This window comes from Berghia stephanieae, chromosome 3 (genome assembly GCF_034508935.2).
Source record: "Berghia stephanieae isolate SIO BIC M18660-M18661 chromosome 3, UCSD_Bste_1.3, whole genome shotgun sequence".
NCBI classification, from domain to species: domain Eukaryota; kingdom Metazoa; phylum Mollusca; class Gastropoda; order Nudibranchia; family Aeolidiidae; genus Berghia; species Berghia stephanieae.
The window spans coordinates 19,760,812-19,774,985 of NC_088362.1; the positions used below are offsets into that span (position 1 = coordinate 19,760,812).

The 14,174-nt window shown below is 35.4% G+C and overlaps 1 protein-coding gene across 2 annotated transcripts in view; it reads left to right on the forward strand.

The window, feature by feature from the left end:
- The window catches only part of LOC144967302 (uncharacterized), a 118,083-nt gene that overhangs the window by 54,697 nt on the left and 49,212 nt on the right, over window positions 1-14,174 (forward strand). The window contains exons 1-2 of one of the 2 annotated variants that reach the window (XM_078904361.1): window positions 12,147-12,266; window positions 12,783-12,820. The gene's annotated coding sequence lies outside the window, so the exon portion shown is untranslated. Of the gene's footprint in view, window positions 1-12,146; window positions 12,267-12,782; window positions 12,821-14,174 lie in introns of those variants that run through there. The other variant, XM_078904362.1, reaches the window with a different exon arrangement.

The window sequence follows — 14,174 nt, forward strand, 5'->3', positions numbered from 1 at the left end:
AACATGTAACATGTAAAACAAGACATGGCGCCTGTTAGGCAATTTTACAATGTTTTTCCCCGATAGAGACAACGCTGTTAACGGACAGGTACTCATTTTACTCCTGAGTACGGTGAGAGATTGTGAGTAAAGAGCCTTTTTCCAAGGACTCAACTCTGCGCTCTAGTGATGCTCGAACCCAGGACCTTTCTATCCGAAAGCGAGTGTCATACCACAAGACCACATAGTGGCATCAGACACTGTTGTCGAGACAGTCATACCCGAGTCTTCAATGAAGTGTCGGGGTTGAGACTTTTCCACTCTTTGAGAGCCATGTTAACCTCGTGAAGTCCCAGGTTTGAGATTTTTTCACTGTTTGAGAGCCATTTTAACCTCATGAGGTCCCAGGAGTTTTTTCACTAATTGAGATCCATTTTAACATCCTAAGGTACGGTTTGATAGTTTTTTCATTAGTTGAGAGCCATTTTAACCTCGTGAAGTCCCAGGTTTGATAGTTTTTTCATTAGTTGAGAGCCATTTTAACCTCGTGAAGTCCCAGGTTTGATAGTTTTTTCATTAGTTGAGAGCCATTTTAACCTCGTGAAGTCCCAGGTTTGATAGTTTTTTTCATTAGTTGAGAGCCATTTTAACCTCGTGAAGTCCCAGGTTTGGGAGTTTTTTCACTAATTGAGAGCCATTTTAACCTCGTGAGGTCCCAGGTTTGGGAGTTTTTTCACTAATTGAGAGCCATTTTAACCTCGTGAAGTCCCAGGTTTGGGAGTTTTTTCACTAATTGAGAGCCATTTTAACCTCGTGACGTCCCAGGATTGGGAGTTTTTTCACTAATTGAGAGACATTTTAACCTCGTGAGGTCCCAGGTTTGGGAGTTTTTTCACTAATTGAGAGACATTTTAACCTCGTGAGGTCCCAGGTTTGGGAGTTTTTTCACTAATTGAGAGCCATTTTTAACCTCGTGAGGTCCCAGGTTTGGGAGTTTTTTCACTAATTGAGAGCCATTTTAACCTCGTGAGGTCCCAGGTTTGGAAGTTTTTTCACTAATTGAGAGCCATTTTAACCTCGTGAGGTCCCAGGTTTGGGAGTTTTTTCACTAATTGAGAGCCATTTTAACCTCGTGAGGTCCCAGGTTTGGGAATTTTTTTACTAATTGAGAGCCATTTTAACCTCGTGAGGTCCCAGGTTTGAGAGTGTTTGCCAAGATAAGGAAGTGTAATTTAAATCGATAGATATTTGAAGGACGGGTTTTATGGCCAAAATTTTCAAAACGTGTCTGTCCAGAGTACGCCGTTAACGTATTAATCGATTCATATTCGCGGCTATGTGATCTTGTGGTATGACACTCGCTTTCGGGTCGAAAGATCCTGGGTTCGAGACTCGCTCGGCGAAAAGTTGAGTCCTTGGAAAAGGCTCTTTACTCATATTCTCTCACTGTACTCAGGTGTAAAATAAGTACCTGTTCGTTAACATCGTTGTCTCTGTCCGAAAAAAAGTAATATCGCCTAACAGGCGTCATGTCTCGTTCTACATATTGCACGTTGCTGTTGGTCCGGGACTCTTTGTATAACGTTTTGAACACGTTTAGTGGATATTGCGCTATATAAAAGGCTCATTTTTGATATTTGAGATAACACTTTTCTGGCCAAATTAAAAGTTTTCAAGCCAAATTAATAATGTTCAGTGCACGGCAGCACTGGTGTGACTGGATTAAGTAGCGGGTTTTCTTTTTCGTAACTATCTAGTCATTGCCATGCTTCAGATTTGGAATTTAAAAAAAGTTAAGAATCAGATTTCCTTTGATTTGATGTGTCAAAATACACAACGTAAAAAAGTGTGCGTTACGTGAATGTGTTTGTCACCGATTCTGTCATTTGTTGTGTCCAACACAGTGAAAACTATTATAAGGATAGTTTAGACGGAAACAACATTTCTGAAGGCTTGATGTTTTTTTTACGAGGTGACGAAAATCACAAATCACAGAAAATAATATTTGTTTCAGTGAATGGCATAATCAGTAGGATGGTGAAAAGGTTTGAACTGAGATATTGCCAAGTTGAGTTAAAAGGTCAATTTTTATCCAAAATGAGTTCTTAAGATCTTCACATAAATGATTAAATCAAACCTTTTTGTACATCTTCGGGAAATATCAAAGCTTAATTTCACTTCTAAATATTTTTTTTACAGATAGTCAAGTTGGAAAAGTATGAAATTTGAGAAATGTTGTTGGATACCTTTCACATGCATCTGACCATAACGTCATGAAAAATCACCCGATTTACTTCAAATATAGATTAAAAAGCTCTGGGGAGCATAATATGATTTCAGAAAATGCAAATCCAAAATTTTCACCTTCCGACTGATTATGTCAGCACTGGCACATTTATACACAAGCCAAAACGCTTAGTTGAAAGTCCTGCTTGTTTTTGTCCTTGCAGCTAGTTATTATTTTATCTCCAATCAAGAGACTGGATTAGGCCGAAAATGCATTTTCACCTAATAAAATCAAAACCACTACTAATGAATTTAAAACAATCTTTCCAAAACATCAGACCTTTTAAATTTTAAAATAAAGTTTAGAAAGGAGTTGAAAACAAACAAAACAAAACGAATGAATAAATAAATAAATAAATAAATAAATAAATATATAAATAAATAAATAAATAAATCCAAGCCTAGACGGCCTCTACCTTTACAATAACAGAATGACTTCTAATCCAGCATCATTCCTCAACATTTTCGCCTGGAGAGTGGAGAGAATTATTGCAATGAAACATAACCAATGCATTAAGGGTATTATTTCAAAGCCACCATGATAGCCTAGTTGTGTTTACTTGAGCTTTTGAAATGTTATATATATATAGATATATATATATATATATATATATATATATATATATATATATATATATGTAACCTGACCGTTTATAGTCTGAATCTGAATGATTCTCGGAGTCGACTATATATATATATATATAATATATATATATATATATATATATATATTCAGATTCAGACTATAAACGGTCAAGGTTACATACAGTTTTTGTGTGTTGGTACATAATATCCGGCCGACGGGTGTTGTGAGTATTTTACCTAAACGCATAGCATCAATAGAGTTACGGCTGTATTATGTGACCTTTTTGGACAAGCTTAGTTGGTTCTTACCGAGTTCTGCCAGGTAAATATCGTTTGGGAATCGTAGGTTACATGTTCGTCTGTCACAACAGTTGGGATATTTTCAATAAACCGTTGTTATAATCGATTAAAATAAAGAACTATATTTTTTATTCAGTGAGTGCGAATTTTTGTTATTGAATGTTCAATTTCATTATTGAGCAGTCTTTAGAAAAGTCTGCAAAGGTTTTTTTAATTTCTAATTTTTAAATTATTTAAAAAAAAAGAAAAACAGCGGAATTGTTCGTTTGAAAAGGGAATCATAAAAATGAGACTAGCTGTATGAACGAATTAGTGATTAGATGATTGATATTACATTGTCCATATCCATTGTTCGTTGTTTCTTTATTCTATTCACTAAAAAATCGACACATCGTTTAAAGAAATTCGATTGGTCTTTTTAAACCAGTTAACTCCGCACTCTAGAAAAACACGTATTTAAAAATTTGGCCAGATAACTCGTCCTTCAAATATCGATCGATTTAAATGACCTTCATCTTGGCAAAAACTCAAACCCGGGACTTCCGTAAAGTCCCATGTTTGAGAGGCTTTGCTAAGATGAGGGTCATTTAATTACGATATACTATTTTAACTATGACTTTTCCGGCCAAATTTGTAAATACGTGTATTTACAGGGTGCTACAGTAAACTGGTTAAAAGAAACGCCTAATATCTTAAAGGATTTGGGATGAAAAATATTATTCTATAATTTCTAGACATTATAATATCTAATGTTTCTTAATCCCCCGTTCTCTCTCTCTCTCTCTCTCTCTCTCTCTCTCTCTCTCTCTCTCTCTCTCTCTCTACAGTTCCGCGACATAGGGAATTATGAGAATTGTATTTCAAAGTAGTATTATAATATTTCCTATTCTATTCTCTTTACAGTAAAATCTTTAAATGTGTGAGAGATGTCGACTTAACACTGCAGTACCCCGGAAAAACACGTGTTTAATATTTTGGACAGAAAACTCATTCTTCAAATATCGATCGTTTAAAATAAACACATCTTGATAAAAAAAATAAATAAAAAAAATAAAATAAAATAAAAAAAACCACACAAAAAAAAAAATCTGAAAACAAAACAAAACGGAAACATAAAAACAAACCTCCCACCCCCCCCCCCCCCCCCCAAGCAAACAAAGAAACAAAAAAAAAAGACAAAACAAAAGCAAAAAGCAAGGGAGGAAATAAAAAACAAAACAAAAAAAACAATTCAATAATAAACAAACACGACTTCACGGAAGGACAGAACATATATATATATATATATATATATATATATATATATATATATATATATATATATATATATATATAGGTGTCATAATTAAGACATTCACTTCGATATTATATCTACATCAATGTTTCAAGCATGCGCGGCCATCATCGAGACTGCTGGAGACATGAGTAGAAGTTGATGGCCATACTACGTGCATCAAACATTAATGTGGACTACGATATCGTGGTAAATATCTTAATAATAGATTGCTCCATTGCTGTTATCAGCATGTCGAGCACTCTTTGTACTATGTTTGTATCATAACACCATTTAATGTATATATATATATATATATATATATATATATATATATATATATATATATATATTGATATAAAATACAACCGCGTAGCCAGGAATTTTGCAAGGTGGGGCTAACTAAGATATATAAATACTCGTAGCATCGTTCAAATAATCTATCGATTTATCTAATTATCAATCAATCTATCCATCTATCTATCTATCTAGCTATCCATTCATCTATCTTTATATCTATATATACTATCTATCTATTTATCTGTCTATCTATCTATCTATCTATCTATCTATCTCACAACAAAAACAATATTAATAAACCACCGACAAGAGTAAAACCCACCCACCAGAAAATGCAACTGCAGAAATGAGGAACATTGCCCGCTAAACAAACAATGTTTAGAATCAAGTTTAATTTACCAAGCCACAGTCACTGAAACTAAAACAAACAAGCAGGAAAAATATGTAGGACTAACAGAAAATAATTTCAAAACAAGATACAACCTCCACACCTCAACCTTTAGAAACACTAACAAAAAAACATCCACAAAACTCAGCGAACATATTTGGAAATTAAAAGACAAAAACTAGACCACATCATTTTATGGAAAATTATATCTAAAGCAACAGGATACACACCATCATCAAAACAATGTAGCTTATGCCTGGAAGAGAAATATACTATAATCAAACACCCTCATGAAACCACACTCAATACGAAAAATGAGATGTACAATACCTGACCACATAGACGGAAGCACTTATTAATCAACTACAAACCTACGGAACCACTTCAACAAGCAACAACACACAACAAACCAAACTCATGTAGCACACAGTCCTGACGATGGCTACAAAGGCCTGAAACATCGATGTAGACTGACTCCAACATTGTGGTAAATATTAAAATAATAATTCGCTCCATTGCTACATGTCGAGCACTATCGTACCATTTTTGTATCCAACACGATTCAATATCTATCTATCTATCTATCTATCTATCTATCTATCTATCTATCTATCTATCTATCTATCTATCTATCTATCTATCTATCTATCTATCTATCTATCTATCTATCTATCTATCTATCTATCTATCTATCTATCTATCTATCTATCTATCTATCTATCTAACTATCTATCTATCTTTCTATCTAGTTATCTATCTATCTTTTTAACTATCTATCTATCTATCTTTCTATCCCCTCAGCTGAGTCTCTCGTCTTAATATTTCAAGTCTATGATCCGTGGATTAGCCCAGTCGTGAAAGTGACAACATTACAGCCCGATAACGAGCCGATATATCAATCCCCACATTAAGACGAGATGCCAATAATAGCACGATGTCACAAGACGGGGCTCAAACGCTTAAAAGACTATATTATACGATTATAAAAGATGTATGTTCCATTTCGTTATCATAGGACAGCGGCGTGGCTCAGCTGTACGGCCTTTGCTTCGTTCCCAAAAGTTTCAGAGTTCGATCACCCGCCGCGTTGTGTGGCCCTGATCAAGTCATATTACTCTAGTTCACTTTGCGGCAATGCACTGCACTGCGGGTGACGCCTGGGTTATTCCAGTCTTCCCTTGGAATAATAGACCCTAAAGACAAATTTTTCAAGTCTTCCTCTACCGCGGAGTGAGTAGTTCACCTTGACTCATTTAACCTGTTGAAGAGGTAGTTATTGGGTATTATAGCTCCCCTGTTGTACGTTAAACTTAAACGTTACCTGAGTCACGGGCCCATTTGATCTAAAGATATCTCGTAGTCTGTCCCAGGTTAACTGGTTTTATTAATGGTATTTTGTTAGTTTCCATTAGAATGTTTAGAACATAGTAGTTTACACGATTACTGGATGTCTGGATTAGTCAATTTTTACAGAAGGCTAGATGACCCCCCCCCCCCCAACCCCCCCAACATCAACAACAAAAAGAACTTGGGCTCTTATATAGCGCAATATCCACCAAACGTGTTCAAAGCGCTGTACAAGGGGTCCCTAGCCAACAGCAACACTAAACATGTAGGAAGAGACATACTTCCTGTTTGGCGATATTGCAATTTCTTTTCGGACAGAGACAACTCATGTTACACATGGGTACGGTGAGAGAATGTAAGTAAAGATCCTTTTCCAAGGACTCAACTATGCGCCGCTCGGGACCGCACCCAGGACCTTCCGCTTCGAAGGCAAGTCTCATAATACCACAAGACACCATCAAGTTCTCTGTTGGAATTATCCGTGCACTTAATGACTGCAATAACTCTCTAATCCTAGCTTCACGTTGTCGAAATATTTCCCCTTTTTGGGGGAGGCGTGGTCGACTCGTTGGGGAAGCTTAACTCACTCAACCCTAACACCGACTATATCCGTAGTTTACCCGTGTTACTTTTACCCCGTGCCTATTTATTACATTTTTCTGAGACAAATTATAGGCGTAGTATCAAAGCTAATGTTTTTAGTGTTTGCATGTTTATAATAGTTGAATAAAACTATCTGTGTACATGCTCATTTTAAATACATTTTTCCAATTTTGAAAAGTACCAAAAATCTCCAGGATTGACTGAGTTAAAAGATAGCGTACTCACCCCACAAGAAAGGCGACTGGTATTGATCCGGAGTGCAGCAGAGAATATCTCAGCCCCCCCCCCCCCACCTAGTCCACTTAGTAAATTATAGAATGAACGAAATACGCTTCAACAGTCATACTTCCCTCGTAAAGACGCATGGTAACTAAGTAACTGGCTCTAAACTATCGGAACAATGGCGGACGCCCTTATGAAATATTTCTCCGACGAGCATAAAAGTATCCAGAGGAGAAAAACATTATAAATATGATCATATTTTGACTTTTATACATTCTGATCACAAGACATATGAAAAGTTCTAGCCAGAATGAAGAATAAAAAGTACAGATTTTCTTTGTTTAGAACCACGATGACCGCCGTTGCTGGGCGACGTGACATCAGACTATTGAATCCAATTGACGTCACTCGTCTCTTTATTATTAATTTTTAGATAGCATCTTGCGGCTATGTGGTCTAGTGGTATGACACTCACCTTCGGATCGGAAGGTCGTGGGTCAGAGTCCCGCTCTGAGCAGCGCATAACTGAGTCCTTGTAAAAGGCTCTTTACTTACATTTTCTTACCGTGATTGAGTGTAAAATGAGTACTTGGCCGTCAACAGCGTTGTCTCTGTCCCCCCAAAAATCGAAATTTTCAATAACAGATGTCATGTCCTTACATGTTAAATGTTGCTGTTGACTAGTAACCTCTTGTAAAGCCCTTTGAGCACGATATTGCGTTATATAGAAGCTCAATAAAAAAAATATTAAAAAAAAAACATGAAATAAAAGTACTCGACTATGATATTAAAGGATCGGTAAATAGACAAATAAGATAAATTAATAAGAAATAAAATATTCATATTATTACTTTTTTCCTCCTACGTTCAGCGCTGTTGAATTTGAATATATATATATATATATATATATATATATATATATATATATATATATATATATATATATATATAATATATATATTTCCATATATATTATTATTGATGGGTGTCCTTTAGTTTTGACAGTGCTCAATAAATTCATAATTCAGAGCATTCTAAAATGAGTAAAATCAACTCACATTTTGTCCAAGTTGGACTAATTATATGTGAGTTGATTTTAATCATATATATATATATATATATATATATATATATATATATATATATATATATATAGAATCGTGTTGACCATGGCTGAAAAGGCCGGAAACATCGATGTCGACTGAAACCAACATTGTGGTAAATATTAAAATATTATATATATATATATATATATATATATATATATATATATATATATATATGTGTGTGTGTGTGTGTAGTATAATGAACGAAACCAACCTCCAAGTTATTTCTAATTTGCAGAGCATACGTGATGCATAGATGTGATATATCACGTAAACCTACAGACATTTGGATATAATAGAAGTAGAACACAACTTTTGGTTGGTCTTAACTGCTGGCTTCGTTAGCAGTAGATATTTCAACACAGATTTTTCATTTTGCTTTTGTGTAATAGACTTAATAGACTGCCATTGCTGTCGTATAATATGTTTTAAAATTTTGGCTAGAAAACTCGTTCTTCAAATATCGATCGAATTAAATGTCCTCCATCTTGCCAAAAAAAATAATCATTGATTCCTTTGAGGTGGAAGGTTTGCGAATTTTGTTGTTGTTTTGTTTTTGTTTTGTTTTTGTTTTTTTCTTTTGTTTTTGTTGTCAAGATGAGGATCACTTTAACATATCGATATTTGAAGGACAAGTTTTCTGGCCAAATTTTTAAAATGTGTTTTTTCCAGAGTCTACGGCAGTGCTGATGGTAGATGATGTTGACTTTACTTTTCTTTTGGGCGCCGATAATAAATACTCAAAATTACAACAAAGGCAAGACTTTCTCTGTTATCATCCTCTGACAAAACGCCTTTTATCATTGTGGAAAAACAATTTATAACTTCATATAGATAGATAGTTTGCGCTTGGCTAAGAAGCTCACAACATTGCCACCCGGCAGTATAACGGACCAATATAGAGAACTCTGTGTAACCTTGAACGTTTATAGTCTGGTTGATACAGTTTAGTGAAAATTACTCATAAACATGGATGGCAAAAAAAAACAACAAACAACAATAACAAAGGCCTAAGTGAAGTCATCTGCGTTTTATCTATAGAAAAATTAAAATTAAAAAATATGCATTCAGCCACGCATTGTTAGATACCATCAGCTAGGCTAGGCATTCCATGAAGGAATAATATAGATAGGTCGAAGATGACGTCACTCAGGTCTTTGTTATTGTTTTTTGCCATCCGCGTTTATGAGTAATTCTCACTAAACTGTATTTACCAGACTATAAACGTTCATGGTTACACACACTTTTATGTGTTGGTCCGTTATACTTCCGGGTGGCAATGTTGTGAACTCCTTAGCAAAGCGCATGGTTACACACAGTTTTGTGTGTTGGTCCGTTATACTTCCGGATGGCAATGTTGTGAACTCCTTTGCCAAGCGCATACTATCTATAGATGATCCATCAACCAAAATGGCTGATGTCAACAGGGCTCACACATGTTGTCCTAAAATTTGGGGGTTAATTAAACAATCTTGCCCAAGGAAAACAAAAAGAAAAACAAAACAAAAGCGCCTGAAGCCAGGCTCTAACCCGGGACCTTCCGGGTCACAGTGCATAGTCTTAACAATCCGGCCACTTCGCTTTCAAAATAGATCGCTACTTGTAAAAATATAGCTTTAAAAATCTAACCATTTTCAAGAAGTTCTTGGGGAATTATCATGTAAACTATTGTTGACATCGGGGGATCATCTTAATCTTTAAAAGATATTAAAAACGAACTTTTATATAGTGCAATATTCACTAAACGTGCTCAAAGCGCTTTACAAGGGGTCCCTGAGTAATAGCAACGCGTAACACGGAGAACGAAACATGATGCTTGTTAGGCGATATTACAAATTTTCCGACATAGACAACGCTTTTAACGGTCAGGTACTCATTTTACACCTGAGTACGGTGAGAGAATGTGAGTAAAGCGCCTTTTCTAAGGACTCAACTATGCGCCGAGCGAAGCCCGAACCCAGGACCTTTCGATTCGAAAGACCACATAGCCGCACGATATTTTGAGCTATATGTTTTCTCGCCAACAAACTGATAAAGGTGCTTCGTCAGTGTTCGGCCTTACTCAGATAATATGAGTGGTAATGACGTTTCTCTCATATAAATCATTACCTCTAGTAAACATAATGAGCTCGTTTTTCATCATTTCATAGACAGGTCGATCATTAGCCCATGCTTATTATAACGAATGGATGTTTCGTGATATGATATTACCCCTGTTTCTTATCTTTCTCCGTTGTTTTTATCATTTTCAATACTTAACCACACGGGTAAGGCCAATAGAATGTGCTGAGTTGCTGATGGAATCCAAAACAGCCGTGTTCTGAAAAAAAAAATATACATATTTAGTGTTACTGTTGGCTTGGGACACTTTGTAAAGCTTTTTGAGCACGCTTAGTGGATATAGCTCTATATAAAAGCTCGAATCGAGTATTTCTAAAAGTAGGTGGGAAAGAAGAAATAAATATTCAAATGCATATGGTGACGTACACTGGTCTCCTTGCTTTCGAAGTGAAGTGCACCATCATGCTTAAGTTGGAGGGAAGGGGAGGGGGTAAGTTGCTCTACTAACTCCGCTCGTCTCCCTGTGCAGATTGTTGATTGTTGTGCCGTTCTGTAATGCGCTTCAACAGTCGTAACGTCCTTCCCTCGTAATGACGCATGGTGACTTAGTAACTGTCTCTAAACTATCGGAACAATGGCGGACGCCCTTATGAAATAATATTTCTTCGACGAGCATAAAAGCGTATCCAGAAGAGAAAAAAACCCATTATAAATCTGATCATGTTTGACTTTTACATATTCTGATCACAAGACATATGAAAAGTTCTAGCCAGCACGAAGAATAAAAAGTACAGATTTTCTTTGTTTAGAACCACGATGGGCGACGTGACATCAGACTATTGAATCCAATTATGAAACTTTTATTTTTCAGGACAAAGTGGCCAGAAAAACTCGTCCTTCAAATATCTATCAATAAAAATCATCATGAGAGTTATTAGTGCCAAGATGAGGGTCAGTCATATCGATCGATATTTGAAGGACGAGATTTCTGGGATTTTTAAAAGAAAATGTGTGTTTTTCCAGAATGTTAATTGGTAAATAAGAAGATGCGTCGGTATAGGTCGGGCGTCAAAGTAAAAATTTGACCCTACCAGTAATCTGACGTACTCTGGAAAAACACGTTTAGAAATTTGGCCAGAAAACTCGGCCTTTAAATATCGATCGATTTAAATGACCCTCGTCATTAGCAAAACATTCGCGAAGTCCCAGGTTTGAAAGTTTTTGCTAAGACGAGGGTCATGTTGGCACTAACTCATGATGATTTATATCGATCGATATTTGAAGGACGAGTTTTTCTGTCCAAATTGTACAATTATTTTTTCGAACAACGCTGTTAACAAGCAAGTACTCATTTTACACCTGAGTACGGTGAGAGAATGTGAATAAAGAGGCTTTTCTCAAGGACTCAGTAATGCGCCGAGCGAGCGAGCGAGGCTTGAACCAGGGACCTTCCGATCCGAAAGCGAGTGTCATACCCATAGAAGACCGCACATAATATATGCTATACAAATAATATCTGAAAATTTGACCAGACAGATAAAGAAAGCAAAGATCACGCCCGCCCTTCTTACTCACCCACCCGCCCGCCGGCCGCATCCTTGCCGCCTTGTGCCGCCACTGTCTACGCGGTGCGGTGGGGTGCGCTGCGATGTGGCTAATCCGAAACCCAATTCAATCCTAACAACGGACCATCATCGCTTCGAGTTGTTTTGTGACGGGTAACGAGGGGGGCAATCCGACTCGATTCCAGTGCCAGCGAGTCGAGTCGAGAGACAATGAATACAGTGATATTATTATATTATCAGCGAGACTAGTAGTAAGTCGTTCTACCTATTAACTCCGCTTGTCTCCCGGTACAGTTTGTAATGTTGATTGTTGTGCCGTCCTGTTAATATTTAAACTTATTTTTTTTTCGTGACAAAGTGGTAATATTATTACTAAATAAATAACAATGTGAAATTGAATGTAAGCTTCAATTTAATTACGAAAACAGATAAAATGGACGTTTCGGGTTTCTCTTTTATCAACAAACAGTACGAATGAAACACTACAGATGAATGATTCATCTGTAGTGTTTCATTCGTCCTGTTTGTTGATAAAGGGGAAACCTTAAAAGTCAATTTTATCTGTTTTCGGAATTAAATTGAAGCTTACATTCAATTTAACATTGTTAATGTTATTTATTTCTTCAAGCTCCGAGCAGCAACATTTACATTAATTATTACTCATACAATTTGTGAGATTATCCCTGGATCGGTAATTGCTGCGAGTCTGAAATAATAAATTCTTACCTTATAAAATCATTATCTTATCTTATCCTATCTTCTAACAGGCTAACTAGGATATTACGTGATCCACTTTCTCCAAATGGTATGTATGAGGATGAATCGAAGTGACTTTAGGATTGAAATGATAAGAAATCCACCTCTCTGTTTTCTTTTTTTTAAAAAGTCGAATGTTTTCAATCTCCATCATAACGAATGAGTAAAAGTGTTGATTATTACTATTATTAGTATTACTATAACCTCTGGATCGGAAATTACCGTGAGTTTGAAATGATCATTTCTTAACTTATCTTATCTTCTTAAAGGCTAACTGGGATAATATTATATTGTGTGACACAGTGTGTCAAACCGGTATTAAATCATGACGAATCGTGACCCTTATAGTGAATGTAGAATCGAAATGATAAGAAATATCAACGTTCAGTGCTTTGCGATGTAAAAAAGTTGTCTTAAATTTCTATCATGTCGAATTGATATGAACCGAGGATTTACATATATGCAGGTCTGACATCCGAACCCACTTATGGGCCTAGTTTAACATTATTATTATTATTATTATTATTATTATTATTATTATTATTATTATTATTATTATTATTATTATTATTATTATTATTATTATTATTATTATCATCATCATCGTTATTATTATTAAGTTTCACAGTTGGGGCTTCCAGTTCAATGCTTAGCTCCTAGTTCATCTCGGCATAATACCGCCTTGAGACGAAGGGTCCCATATATCCATTCAAGGCCTCATACCCGACATGACATTGGAATAGTCGTAATACGTCACTTTTGTTTTTGATCATGATAAATATTTACCCTATTCCTGTATCTTAAGGAATTTAATTCTTTGTTTATCAAATTCTTAAATTGGCCTACATATCGTATCGTATCGAATCGTTTAAGAGCCAATAGATTCTAAAAACCTTTAAATGCTCTGTCTAAGTTTTATGCATGGATACAATTTATCAATTATATAATTATTATTCAATGTCAATTAATTGATAATGTTGAGAATTAAATATCTAATACAAAATAAATAAGTGTTATATTCAATATTCGTCGTATAATTTGGCATGTCCGACTTGTATATTCAAGGGTTTCAGATAACTGTTATACAAAAGACAATAATATCCAATGTTACATTATTCGTCAAAATCAAATATTATGTTGGAAAGATCTTTATCAATGGCATTGTTGAAATTATTAATTGAATTAGAATTGTTGGTCTCAAACTTTAGATTACTCCAAATTGTCACAGTCCTTTGAATTAGATTATTTTTCCTTATTGACGAATTATATCTAGCTTGTTTTCTTCTCCAAATATTCTATATTATGTTAACTACGATGAACTTAAGAATTGTCTAAATACACCATTAAATATAAATTAATATATTAAGTCAATAATAAGAAAAGCAAATCAACATCCATTACCG